The sequence below is a fragment of the Entelurus aequoreus genome, linkage group LG26 (assembly GCF_033978785.1).
Source record: "Entelurus aequoreus isolate RoL-2023_Sb linkage group LG26, RoL_Eaeq_v1.1, whole genome shotgun sequence".
NCBI lineage: Eukaryota > Metazoa > Chordata > Actinopteri > Syngnathiformes > Syngnathidae > Entelurus > Entelurus aequoreus.
The window spans coordinates 39,146,825-39,161,850 of NC_084756.1; positions in this window are offsets into that span (position 1 = coordinate 39,146,825).

Below are 15,026 nucleotides of genomic sequence, written 5' to 3' on the forward strand. Positions count from 1 at the left end.
AATAATAATAATAATAATAATAATAATAATATTAATAAGACAAAGTTAGGAGACAAAAGTAAAAAATACATTCCTGGTGTTAAAAACTACAACTTTTATTGTGAAATTCACATTTTTGCACAAAACTATATTCACCGGTAATGAGAGTGTTAAACCTTTTAACCATCGGGGTTGAAATAAATGCAAAAATGAATACATAAATATTTGAAGACAATTATTTTACATTGATAATATTAATATAATTATAGATTATCATGACAACAAATACTGTGATGAGAATGTATAAAGAAAGTTTCAAAAGTAATAATAATTAATTAATTCCTGGTGCTGAAATATGATTTTCAATGTAAAATCCAGACTCATGCCGCACTTAATTTATGTATTACTGGTTGATTACTGATTGTAATAATTGTATTTATTAAAGTTGAAATAATTTGAAAAAAACATAGATATTAGAAGAAAAGTACATTATATTGATAATAATAATATCATGTAAAAACAACTATCATTATAATAAGTTATAATAGCAAAACTTATTAGAGAAAGTTATAAGTATAAAATATATCGCTGGGGTAGAAATTATGCATTTAAACAGATTTTTGCCATAGTGTATTTATTTACTAATAAGTTTGTAAGTCTTACATGTATCAAAGTTGAAATAAACAAATAAAAGTTACATAGATACTGAAAGAAAAAGTATATTATGTTGATAATATTAATATAGATACAGAAAACCCTCATTTATCACTGGTAATTAGTTGGTGATGTGACCTTGGTAAATGAATTTCGGCGAAGTTGAAACTCCTAATCAATAATTTTATATAAATTTTGTACATTATAAAAGCCTTCTACACATGAAAAAACACTCTTTTAATCCAATATAGTAATGTTCTCTGAGGCTGAGCCAATCACTGGCCACGATACTGAACAGCACCATCTGATTGGTTTGGTCTCATCTTGCGGCCAATGTTACTGTGGTATAAACTGCGATACGCCTACCACGTACCCCTAGTGGTACACGGGCTTCATCTAGTGGTATGCCAAAGAATCACCTAATTAAGTATTCAAACACAGTGTTACTGCTCAAACTGTGTGTAATGTTACAGTGGCAAAAACATTTTTAAAATATTTAAATAAAACCTTTGCTTTGTTTTTAATGAATATTTAGTCCTACTACGCTACTGTGTTTGAATGTTGGTCGGTATGGTGGTACTTGGAGAGCCACGTGTTTTTCTGAGGTGGTACTTGGTGAAAAATGTTTGAGAACCACTGCAGTAGATTCTAAATCAAGGATTCTCAAACTGTGGTACGAGACAGACTTGATTAAAGTAGAGTTGTTTTTTCTTCCTATATTCAAACACAATGTTACTGTTCAAACTGTGTGTAATGTTACAGTGGCCAAAAATATTAAACATACTTGTTAAATAAAACCTCTGCCTTGTTTTTAATGAATGCTTAGGCCTACTACGCTACTTTATTATAATGTTGGTCATTATGGTGGTACAAAATAAAAAAACTGGTTGTGTAAATCTTAAATAAAAAGTGCAAGTTAAAACTCTACTATGCAAAGCAAAAGCCATTTATCAACAACACCCAGAAACGCCGCCGGCTTCTCTGGGCCCGAGCTCATCTAAGATGGACTGCTGCAAAGTGGAAACGTGTTCTGTGGTCTGATGAGTCCGCATTTCAAATTGTTTTTGGAAACTGTGGACGTCGTGTCAAAGAGGAAAAGAACCATCCAGAGCGTTCTAGGCGCAAAGTTCAAAAGCCAGCGTCTGTGATGGTATGGGGGTGTATTAGTGACCAGGGCATGGGTAACTTACACATCTGTGAAGGCACCATTAATGCTGAAAGGTATATACAGGTTTTGGAGCAACATCTTTGTCATGGACGCCCCTGCTTATTTCAGCAACACAATGCCAAGCCACATTCTGCACGTGTTACAACAGCGTGGCTTCGTAGTAAAAGAGTGCGGGTACTAGACTGGCCTGCCTGTAGTCCAGACCTGTCTCCCATTGAAAATGTGTGGCGCATTATGAAGCCTAAAATAAGGAGACTGTTGAACAACTTAAGCTGTACATCAAGCAAGAATGGGAAAGAATTCCACCTGAAAAGCTTCAAAAATTGGTCTCCTCAGTTCCCAAACGTTTACTGAGTGTTGTTAAAAGGAAAGGCCATGTAACACAGTGGTAAAAATGCCAATCTGCCAACTTTTTTGCAATGTGTTGCTGCCATTAAATTCTAAGTTAATGATTATATGCAAAAAAAATGTTTTAACATTAAATATCTTGTCTTTGCAATCTATTCAATTGAATATAAGTTGAAAAGGATTTGCAAATCATTGTATTCTGTTTTTATTTACGTTTTACACAACGTGCCAACTTCACTGGTTTTGGGGTTTGTACTTGGAGAGGCAAGTTTTTTCTGAGGTGGTACTTGGTGAAAAAAGTTTGACAACCTGATCTGATCTGATAGGTTTGGTCTCATCTCGCGACCAATACTGTGGTATTCATATTTTTTAATTAATATAGCCATCTTTATGCTTGAAAATGTTTAATATAGGCCAAAAATATGTAGGATATATTTAAAAACTCTTCCAATGGAGTGAAGCCACAAACTTCGAAGCATGTGGCGAGGGACGACTGTACAATTATCCTATAATAATTATATTAAAAAATAAAAATAAAAAAAATAAAGTTATTCAATCTTTGGGGTGGAAATGATCGTTTTCACTGGGACATACAGTTTTTTTTCCCCCATACTGTCCATCCATCCATCCATTTTCTACCGCTTGTCCCTTTCAGGGTGGCGGGGGGTGCTGGAGCCTATCTCAGCTGCACACGGGCGGAAGGCGGGGCACACCCTGGACAAGTCGCCACCTCATCGCAGGGCCAACACATACTGTATTTACTGGTAATAAGAAAGTGAGAGCCTTTTTATGCATAGAGGCCCACTCTGCTAACTCTCCTAACTTTGACGTATGCTACCATCTAGAGGCTATAGCATGACACACCACAGTACTTACATAAGTCAACTCATTTTGCAACTTGCATGAAAATTCTCTACTATTTGACAGGTTGTTTGTATCCTGCATCCAACATCCAACATAATAGTTACATTTAAAATACTGCAACAAGGCCTTGTTCTTGGATTGCTGCTTATGTAGATCACTTTGTTATATAGTTAGGCAAACTGCAAAAAATGTGGATGGAAAAATACCCTTTTTGTATGAGATCCTTGTCTAAACAATCCTCCGTCTGTTCCGTGCAGGACCTCCACAACAAGGAGGAAATAAATAGTTTGCGTGCCAAAGGCAACAGGTGGAAAGTGTGTGTTCCTCCACGCAGACCTTCAGATAACATTGCCACCAACTTGTACTCGGAGCTTTTTGCGTCACGACGCCTTCCACCGTCTGCAGGGGTTCATTCGGGAGCCGCGGGAGCATTTCGTTTTCTGCGCTGACCTTTATGTGTTTTGCCCCGAGCTCCTTCCTCTTGCCTCTTGACGCATTTGTCTGTGTGTGTGTGTGTGTGTTCTTGTATTTCTACCCTTCTTGAGACATCAACAAGAAAAAATGCCTTCCATATGAGGACCGGTGAACAAGTTAGGACCAAAATCATGGTCCCAATACGGAAAACCATCGCATTTAATAGAGAGCCAAACAGTAGAGTCCGTGAACATTGCTCCAAAGTCAGGATTTTTTTGGTTGATTTAATGTGCATACATTGACAGGTGCAAAGGCAGCAATATATGATAAAACAGCTAAAGAAGGACTTGAGACATCAACAAGGAAAAGTACCTTCCATATGAGGACCGGTGAACAAGTTAGGACCAAAATCATGGTCCCAATACGGAAAACCATTGCATCTAATAGAGAACCAAATACTAGAGTCCGTGATCATTGCTCCAAAGTCAGGATTTTTTTGTTGATTTAATGTGCATACAAAAGTAAACATTGACAGGTGCAAAGGCAGCAATATATGATTAAACAGCTAAAGAAGGACTTGAGACATCAACAAGGAAAAGTACCTTCCATATGAGGACCGGTGAACAAGTTAGGACCAAAATCATGGTCCCAATACGGAAAACCATTGCATCTAATAGAGAACCAAATACTAGAGTCCGTGAACATTGCTCCAAAGTCAGGATTTTTTTGTTGATTTAATGTGCATACAAAAGTAAACATTGACAGGTGCAAAGGCAGCAATATATGATAAAACAGCTAAAGAAGGACTTGAGACATCAACAAGGAAAAGTACCTTCCATATGAGGACCGGTGAACAAGTTAGGACCAAAATCATGGTCCCAATACGGAAAACCATCGCATCTAATAGAGAGCCAAATACTAGAGTCCGTGAACATTGCTCCAAAGTCAGGATTTTTTTGTTGATTTAATGTGCATACATTGACAGGTGCAAAGGCAGCAATATATGATTAAACAGCTAAAGAAGGACTTGAGACATCAACAAGGAAAAGTACCTTCCATATGAGGACCGGTGAACAAGTTAGGACCAAAATCATGGTCCCAAAACGGAAAACCATTGCATCTAATAGAGAGCCAAATACTAGAGTCCGTGAACATTGCTCCAAAGTCAGGATGTTTTGTTGATTTAATGTGCATACAAAAGTCAACATTGACAGGTGCAAAGGCAGCAATATATGATAAAACAGCTAAAGAAGGACCTGAGACATCAACAAGGAAAAGTACCTTCCATATGAGGACCGGTGAACAAGTTAGGACCAAAATCATGGTCCCAATACGAAAAACCATCGCATATAATAGAGAGCCAAACAGCAGAGTCCGTGAACATTGCTCCAAAGTCAGGATTTTTTTTGTTGATTTAATGTGCATACATTGACAGGTGCAAAGGCAGCAATATATGATAAAACAGCTAAAGAAGGACTTGAGACATCAACAAGGAAAAGTACCTTCCATATGAGGACCGGTGAACAAGTTAGGACCAAAATCATGGTCCCAATACGGAAAACCATTGCATCTAATAGAGAACCAAATACTAGAGTCCGTGAACATTGCTCCAAAGTCAGGATGTTTTGTTGATTTAATGTGCATACAAAAGTCAACATTGACAGGTGCAAAGGCAGCAATATATGATAAAACAGCTAAAGAAGGACTTGAGACATCAACAAGGAAAAGTACCTTCCACATGAGGACCGGTGAACAAGTTAGGACCAAAATCATGGTCCCAATACGGAAAACCATCGCATATAACAGAGAGCCAAACAGTAGAGTCCGTGAACATTGCTCCAAAGTCAGGATTTTTTTTGTTGATTTATTGTGCATACATTGACAGGTGCAAAGGCAGCAATATATGATAAAACAGCTAAAGAAGGACTTGAGACATCAACAAGGAAAAGTACCTTCCATATGAGGACCGGTGAACAAGTTAGGCCCAAAATCATGGTCCCAATACGGAAAACCATCGCATATAATAGAGAGCCAAACAGTAGAGTCCGTGAACATTGCTCCAAAGTCAGGATGTTTTGTTGATTTAATGTGCTTACAAAAGTAAACATTGACAGGTGCAAAGGCAGCAATATATGATAAAACAGCTAAAGAAGGACTTGAGACATCAACAAGGAAAAGTACCTTCCATATGAGGACCGGTGAACAAGTTAGGACCAAAATCATGGACCCAATACGGAAAACCATTGCATCTAATAGAGAACCAAATACTAGAGTCCGTGAACATTGCTCCAAAGTCAGGATGTTTTGTTGATTTAATGTGCTTACAAAAGTAAACATTGACAGGTGCAAAGGCAGCAATATATGATAAAACAGCTAAAGAAGGACTTGAGACATCAACAAGGAAAAGTACCTTCCATATGAGGACCGGTGAACAAGTTAGGACCAAAATCATGGTCCCAATACGGAAAACCATTGCATCTAATAGAGAACCAAATACTAGAGTCCGTGAACATTGCTCCAAAGTCAGGATGTTTTGTTGATTTAATGTGCTTACAAAAGTAAACATTGACAGGTGCAAAGGCAGCAATATATGATTAAAAAGCTAAAGAAGGACTTGTGACATCAAAAAGGAAAATTAACTTCCACATGAGGACCGGTGAACAAGTTAGGACCAAAATCATGGTCCCAATACGGAAAACCATCGCATATAATAGAGAGCCAAACAGTAGAGTCCGTGAACATTGCTCCAAAGTCAGGATTTTTTTTGTTGATTTAATGTGCATACATTGACAGGTGCAAAGGCAGCAATATATGATAAAACAGCTAAAGAAGGACTTGAGACATCAACAAGGAAAAGTACCTTCCATATGAGGACCGGTGAACAAGTTAGGACCAAAATCATGGTCCCAAAACGGAAAACCATTGCATCTAATAGAGAGCCAAATACTAGAGTCCGTGAACATTGCTCCAAAGTCAGGATGTTTTGTTGATTTAATGTGCATACAAAAGTCAACATTGACAGGTGCAAAGGCAGCAATATATGATAAAACAGCTAAAGAAGGACTTGAGACATCAACAAGGAAAAGTACCTTCCATATGAGGACCGGTGAACAAGTTAGGAACAAAATCATGGTCCCAATACGGAAAACCATCACATATAATAGAGAGCCAAACAGTAGAGTCTGTGAACATTGCTCCAAAGTCAGGATTTTTTTGTTGATTTAATGTGCATACAAAAGTCAACATTGACAGGTGCAAAGGCAGCAATATATGATAAAACAGCTAAAGAAGGACTTGAGACATCAACAAGGAAAAGTACCTTCCATATGAGGACCGGTGAACAAGTTAGGACCAAAATCATGGTCCCACTACGGAAAACCATTGCATCTAATAGAGAGCCAAATACTAGAGTCCGTGAACATTGCTCCAAAGTCAGGATGTTTTGTTGATTTAATGTGCATACACAAGTCAACATTGACAGGTGCAAAGGCAGCAATATATGATTAAAAAGCTAAAGAAGGACTTCAGACATCAACAAGGAAAAGTACCTTCCATATGAGGACCGGTGAACAAGTTAGGAACAAAATCATGGTCCCAATACGGAAAGCCATTGCATCTAATAGAGAGCCAAATACTAGAGTCCGTGAACATTGCTCCAAAGTCAGGATGTTTTGTTGATTTATTGTGCATACATTGACAGGTGCAAAAGCAGCAATATATGATAAAACAGCTAAAGAAGGACTTGAGACATCAACAAGGAAAAGTACCTTCCATATGAGGACCGGTGAACAAGTTAGGACCAAAATCATGGTCCCAATACAGAAAACCATCACATATAATAGAGAGCCAAACAGTAGAGTCCGTGAACATTGCTCCAAAGTCAGGATTTTTTTGGTTGATTTAATGTGCATACATTGACAGGTGCAAAGGCAGCAATATATGATAAAACAGCTAAAGAAGGACTTGAGACATCAACAAGGAAAAGTACCTTCCATATGAGGACCGGTGAACAAGTTAGGACCAAAATCATGGTCCCAATACGGAAAACCATTGCATCTAATAGAGAACCAAATACTAGAGTCCGTGATCATTGCTCCAAAGTCAGGATTTTTTTGTTGATTTAATGTGCATACAAAAGTAAACATTGACAGGTGCAAAGGCAGCAATATATGATTAAACAGCTAAAGAAGGACTTGAGACATCAACAAGGAAAAGTACCTTCCATATGAGGACCGGTGAACAAGTTAGGACCAAAATCATGGTCCCAATACGGAAAACCATTGCATCTAATAGAGAACCAAATACTAGAGTCCGTGAACATTGCTCCAAAGTCAGGATTTTTTTGTTGATTTAATGTGCATACAAAAGTAAACATTGACAGGTGCAAAGGCAGCAATATATGATAAAACAGCTAAAGAAGGACTTGAGACATCAACAAGGAAAAGTACCTTCCATATGAGGACCGGTGAACAAGTTAGGACCAAAATCATGGTCCCAATACGGAAAACCATCGCATCTAATAGAGAGCCAAATACTAGAGTCCGTGAACATTGCTCCAAAGTCAGGATTTTTTTGTTGATTTAATGTGCATACATTGACAGGTGCAAAGGCAGCAATATATGATTAAACAGCTAAAGAAGGACTTGAGACATCAACAAGGAAAAGTACCTTCCATATGAGGACCGGTGAACAAGTTAGGACCAAAATCATGGTCCCAAAACGGAAAACCATTGCATCTAATAGAGAGCCAAATACTAGAGTCCGTGAACATTGCTCCAAAGTCAGGATGTTTTGTTGATTTAATGTGCATACAAAAGTCAACATTGACAGGTGCAAAGGCAGCAATATATGATAAAACAGCTAAAGAAGGACCTGAGACATCAACAAGGAAAAGTACCTTCCATATGAGGACCGGTGAACAAGTTAGGACCAAAATCATGGTCCCAATACGAAAAACCATCGCATATAATAGAGAGCCAAACAGCAGAGTCCGTGAACATTGCTCCAAAGTCAGGATTTTTTTTGTTGATTTAATGTGCATACATTGACAGGTGCAAAGGCAGCAATATATGATAAAACAGCTAAAGAAGGACTTGAGACATCAACAAGGAAAAGTACCTTCCATATGAGGACCGGTGAACAAGTTAGGACCAAAATCATGGTCCCAATACGGAAAACCATTGCATCTAATAGAGAACCAAATACTAGAGTCCGTGAACATTGCTCCAAAGTCAGGATGTTTTGTTGATTTAATGTGCATACAAAAGTCAACATTGACAGGTGCAAAGGCAGCAATATATGATAAAACAGCTAAAGAAGGACTTGAGACATCAACAAGGAAAAGTACCTTCCACATGAGGACCGGTGAACAAGTTAGGACCAAAATCATGGTCCCAATACGGAAAACCATCGCATATAACAGAGAGCCAAACAGTAGAGTCCGTGAACATTGCTCCAAAGTCAGGATTTTTTTTGTTGATTTATTGTGCATACATTGACAGGTGCAAAGGCAGCAATATATGATAAAACAGCTAAAGAAGGACTTGAGACATCAACAAGGAAAAGTACCTTCCATATGAGGACCGGTGAACAAGTTAGGCCCAAAATCATGGTCCCAATACGGAAAACCATCGCATATAATAGAGAGCCAAACAGTAGAGTCCGTGAACATTGCTCCAAAGTCAGGATGTTTTGTTGATTTAATGTGCTTACAAAAGTAAACATTGACAGGTGCAAAGGCAGCAATATATGATAAAACAGCTAAAGAAGGACTTGAGACATCAACAAGGAAAAGTACCTTCCATATGAGGACCGGTGAACAAGTTAGGACCAAAATCATGGACCCAATACGGAAAACCATTGCATCTAATAGAGAACCAAATACTAGAGTCCGTGAACATTGCTCCAAAGTCAGGATGTTTTGTTGATTTAATGTGCTTACAAAAGTAAACATTGACAGGTGCAAAGGCAGCAATATATGATAAAACAGCTAAAGAAGGACTTGAGACATCAACAAGGAAAAGTACCTTCCATATGAGGACCGGTGAACAAGTTAGGACCAAAATCATGGTCCCAATACGGAAAACCATTGCATCTAATAGAGAACCAAATACTAGAGTCCGTGAACATTGCTCCAAAGTCAGGATGTTTTGTTGATTTAATGTGCTTACAAAAGTAAACATTGACAGGTGCAAAGGCAGCAATATATGATTAAAAAGCTAAAGAAGGACTTGTGACATCAAAAAGGAAAATTAACTTCCACATGAGGACCGGTGAACAAGTTAGGACCAAAATCATGGTCCCAATACGGAAAACCATCGCATATAATAGAGAGCCAAACAGTAGAGTCCGTGAACATTGCTCCAAAGTCAGGATTTTTTTTGTTGATTTAATGTGCATACATTGACAGGTGCAAAGGCAGCAATATATGATAAAACAGCTAAAGAAGGACTTGAGACATCAACAAGGAAAAGTACCTTCCATATGAGGACCGGTGAACAAGTTAGGACCAAAATCATGGTCCCAAAACGGAAAACCATTGCATCTAATAGAGAGCCAAATACTAGAGTCCGTGAACATTGCTCCAAAGTCAGGATGTTTTGTTGATTTAATGTGCATACAAAAGTCAACATTGACAGGTGCAAAGGCAGCAATATATGATAAAACAGCTAAAGAAGGACTTGAGACATCAACAAGGAAAAGTACCTTCCATATGAGGACCGGTGAACAAGTTAGGAACAAAATCATGGTCCCAATACGGAAAACCATCACATATAATAGAGAGCCAAACAGTAGAGTCTGTGAACATTGCTCCAAAGTCAGGATTTTTTTGTTGATTTAATGTGCATACAAAAGTCAACATTGACAGGTGCAAAGGCAGCAATATATGATAAAACAGCTAAAGAAGGACTTGAGACATCAACAAGGAAAAGTACCTTCCATATGAGGACCGGTGAACAAGTTAGGACCAAAATCATGGTCCCACTACGGAAAACCATTGCATCTAATAGAGAGCCAAATACTAGAGTCCGTGAACATTGCTCCAAAGTCAGGATGTTTTGTTGATTTAATGTGCATACACAAGTCAACATTGACAGGTGCAAAGGCAGCAATATATGATTAAAAAGCTAAAGAAGGACTTCAGACATCAACAAGGAAAAGTACCTTCCATATGAGGACCGGTGAACAAGTTAGGAACAAAATCATGGTCCCAATACGGAAAGCCATTGCATCTAATAGAGAGCCAAATACTAGAGTCCGTGAACATTGCTCCAAAGTCAGGATGTTTTGTTGATTTATTGTGCATACATTGACAGGTGCAAAAGCAGCAATATATGATAAAACAGCTAAAGAAGGACTTGAGACATCAACAAGGAAAAGTACCTTCCATATGAGGACCGGTGAACAAGTTAGGACCAAAATCATGGTCCCAATACAGAAAACCATCACATATAATAGAGAGCCAAACAGTAGAGTCCGTGAACATTGCTCCAAAGTCAGGATTTTTTTGTTGATTTAATGTGCATACAAAAGTCAATATTGACAGGTGCAAAGGCAGCAATATATGATAAAACAGCTAAAGAAGGACTTGAGACATCAACAAGGAAAAGTACCTTCCATGTGAGGACCGGTGAACAAGTTAGGACCAAAATCATGGTCCCAAAACGGAAAACCATTGCATCTAATAGAGAGCCAAATACTAGAGTCCGTGAACATTGCTCCAAAGTCAGGATGTTTTGTTGATTTAATGTGCATACAAAAGTCAACATTGACAGGTGCAAAGGCAGCAATATATGATAAAACAGCTAAAGAAGGACTTGAGACATCAACAAGGAAAAGTACCTTCCATATGAGGACCGGTGAACAAGTTAGGACCAAAATCATGGTCCCAATACGGAAAACCATCGCATATAATAGAGAGCCAAACAGTAGAGTCCGTGAACATTGCTCCAAAGTCAGGATTTTTTTGTTGATTTAATGTGCATACAAAAGTCAACATTGACAGGTGCAAAGGCAGCAATATATGATAAAACAGCTAAAGAAGGACTTGAGACATCAACAAGGAAAAGTACCTTCCATATGAGGACCGGTGAACAAGTTAGGACCAAAATCATGGTCCCAATACGGAAAACCATCGCATCTAATAGAGAGCCAAACAGTAGAGTCCGTGAACATTGCTCCAAAGTCAGGATTTTTTTTTGTTGATTTAATGTGCATACAAAAGTCAACATTGACAGGTGCAATGGTAGCAATATATGATAAAACAGCTAAAGAAGGACTTGAGACATCAACAAGGAAAAGTACCTTCCATATGAGGACCGGTGAACAAGTTAGGCCCAAAATCATGGTCCCAATACGGAAAACCATCGCATATAATAGAGAGCCAAACAGTAGAGTCCGTGAACATTGCTCCAAAGTCAGGATTTTTTTGTTGATTTAATGTGCATACAAAAGTCAACATTGACAGGTGCAAAGGCAACAATATATGATCAAACAGCTAAAGAAGGACTTGAGACATCAACAAGGAAAAGTACCTTCCATATGAGGACCGGTGAACAAGTTAGGACCAAAATCATGGTCCCAATACGGAAAACCATCGCATCTAATAGAGAGCCAAACAGTAGAGTCCGTGAACATTGCTCCAAAGTCAGGATTTTTTTGTTGATTTAATGTGCATACAAAAGTCAACATTGACAGGTGCAAAGGTAGCAATATATGATCAAACAGCTAAAGAAGGACTTCCCTTTTCATCCCCAAAAAACCCGGAAAAATTTTACGGCTTCCGGTGCTGACGTAAGACAACCCGCGTCCCCTATGTGACCATAGGATGAACAAATACACTACGCTACTAAGACTACAGTGGCTGTTAACAGTTAGCTTCTACAGCTGGGTTGCCCAAAGTCTGGCACAGGGGCCATTGGTGGTCCGTGACTCGTTTGTCAACGGCCTTAAACACATTACAAAAAAACAAAAAAGAGAGAATGTCTCATTTGCACCCCTGGTGGTGAAATCTATCAAAATTAGGGTGGTCCCAAAAAGGAGGGATTTTTAAAATTGACTGTGTGTCGGATTTAAAAGTGCTCCCCCTCTGGTCAACATATGAAATAACAAGTGTGTGTAAACATTTGAAGTGCTCCCCCTCCGGCCAACATATGTAATAACAAGTTTGTGTAAGAAATGGAAATGTGCCCCCTTTGGCCAAAATTGATACAACAAATAAAATAGATATGTATATAGAGAGATACTGTAATAACTTAAAGTAAATAATGAAGATTAAAAACTAATTACAAACAAAAAATTCCCCCCAAAAATGTATTAACTAATAGCTTACCATTTTTATATTTGCATGGTATGTATATATTATTAATGTTGTAAATACAAATCTTTATATATCTAGAAAGGCTGGTCCTAAAGAGGTAGGCATTTTTTGTAGTGTCTCAAGAAGGTAACAAATACAAAAAGGTTTGTGTGAATGTGTGTTTGTGTGTGTGTGTGTGTGTGTGTGTGTGTGTGTGTGTGTGTGTGTGTGTGTGTGTGTGTGTGTGTGTGTGTGTGGAACATTCACGTGTGTTGCAAACAGTATATGTATGCATCAAAGTATGTTGCCTCCAATGACTTTTAAATGATGTTTAAAACACCAAACATGAAATAAATATATCATCTCCCTCACTTGCTTGTTTCAAATTTTGAGAGAAGAGGCTTTGAGATTTTTGTTAAATTCTGGGATTGCCGGCAGGTGGTGTGACCCTAGGATACAGAGACAGCAGGGACGTACAGGTAGAAGGCCCGTTTATTAGGTACCAATTAGTGTTGTCCCGATACCAATATTTTGGTACCGGTACCAAAATGTATTTCAATATTTTCAGTACTTTTCTCGGTACTTTTCTAAATAAAGGGGACCACAAAAAATTGCATTATTGGCTATATTTTAACAAAGCATCTTACGGTACAATAAACATATGTTTCTTACTGCAAGTTTGTCCTTAAATAAAAAAGTGAACATACAAGACAACTGGTCTTTTAGTAGTAAGTAAGCAAACAAAGGCTCCTAATTTAGCTGCTGACATATGCAGTAACATATTGTGTCATTTTCCATTCTATTATTTTGTCAACATTATTAAGGACAAGTGGTAGAAAATTAATTATTAATCTACTTGTTCATTTACTGTTAATATCTGCTTACTTTCTCTTTTAACATGTTCTATCTACACTTCTGTTAAAATGTAATAATCACTTATTCTTCTGTTGTTTGGATGCTTTACATTAGTTTTGGATGATACCACAAATTTGGGTATCGATCCGATACCAAGTCGTTACAGGATCATACATTGGTCATGTTCAAAGTCCTCATGTGTCCAGGGACATATTTCCTGAATTTATAAACATACTATACACGAAAGATTTTGTGATGCTAAAAAAAATCAATGTAATCACAGTAATATCGACTAGATACGCCCTTGTACTTGGTATCATTACAGTCAAGCAATCAATCAATCAAAGTTTACTTATATAGCTCTAAATCCCGAGTGTCTCAAAGGGCTGCACAAGCCACAACGACATCCTCGGCTCAGACCCCACATCCAGGTTTATGGTCTTTATTTTTTTGTATTTTTTGTCATAAAGAAATACAATCATGTGTGCTTACGGACTGTATCCCTGCAGACTGTATTGATCTATATTGATATATAATTTTCATACTGTGTTTTTTATGTTGATTTAATAAAAAAATAAAACTAACATTTTTTTATTTTATTTATTTATTTTTTTATTTCTTGTGCGGCCCGGTACCAATCAGTCCACGGACCGGTACCGGGCCGCAGACCGGTGGTTGGGGACCATTGTCTTAAAGCACCTCTTCCTGAGGGCGTTTCAGTGTTATAACTTCACCTTTATCGTTAGTTTTTAAGCCAAAATGCGTCCGTTCTCCCTTTTCTGTCTACACACTGTGTCTGTTTGTAAGTACTCTGTGATTGTGCGCTGCCGAACATGCTTATCTGCTCATAAAACCAGCAATGACACGACGTGACGACGACGGGGGCTGGGGGGTGGGGGACCGGTACTTTTTAGAGGCGGTATAGTACCGAATATAATTCATTAGTATCGCGGTACTATACTAATACCAGTATACCGTACAACTCTAGTACCACGGGTGAAAATACAAACGGACAAAATACAACCTGAGATCGGTAGGTTGTGAGTTCAAACCCCGGCCGAGTCATACCAAAGACTATAAAAATGGCACCCATTACCTCCCTGCTTGGCACTCAGCATCAAGGGTTGGAATTAGGGGGTTAAATCACCAAAAATTATACCCGGGCGCGGCCACCGCTGCTGCCCACTGCTCCCCTCACCTCCCAGGGGGTGATCAAAGGTGATAGGTCAGATGCAGAGAACAATTTCGCCACACCAAGTGTGTGTGTGACAATCATGGGTTGTTTAACTTTTTTTTAAAGCAAGGAAACAAGGAACAGGGCAAAGCAAACAGGACATAGAAGCAAAAACCCGCAAACCAACCAACCGACAATAAAGGATCAAAGTGGCTTATGGGGCGACACTGGCAAATAATCCCTCCTGATTAGTGATCAGAGGCAGGTGTGTC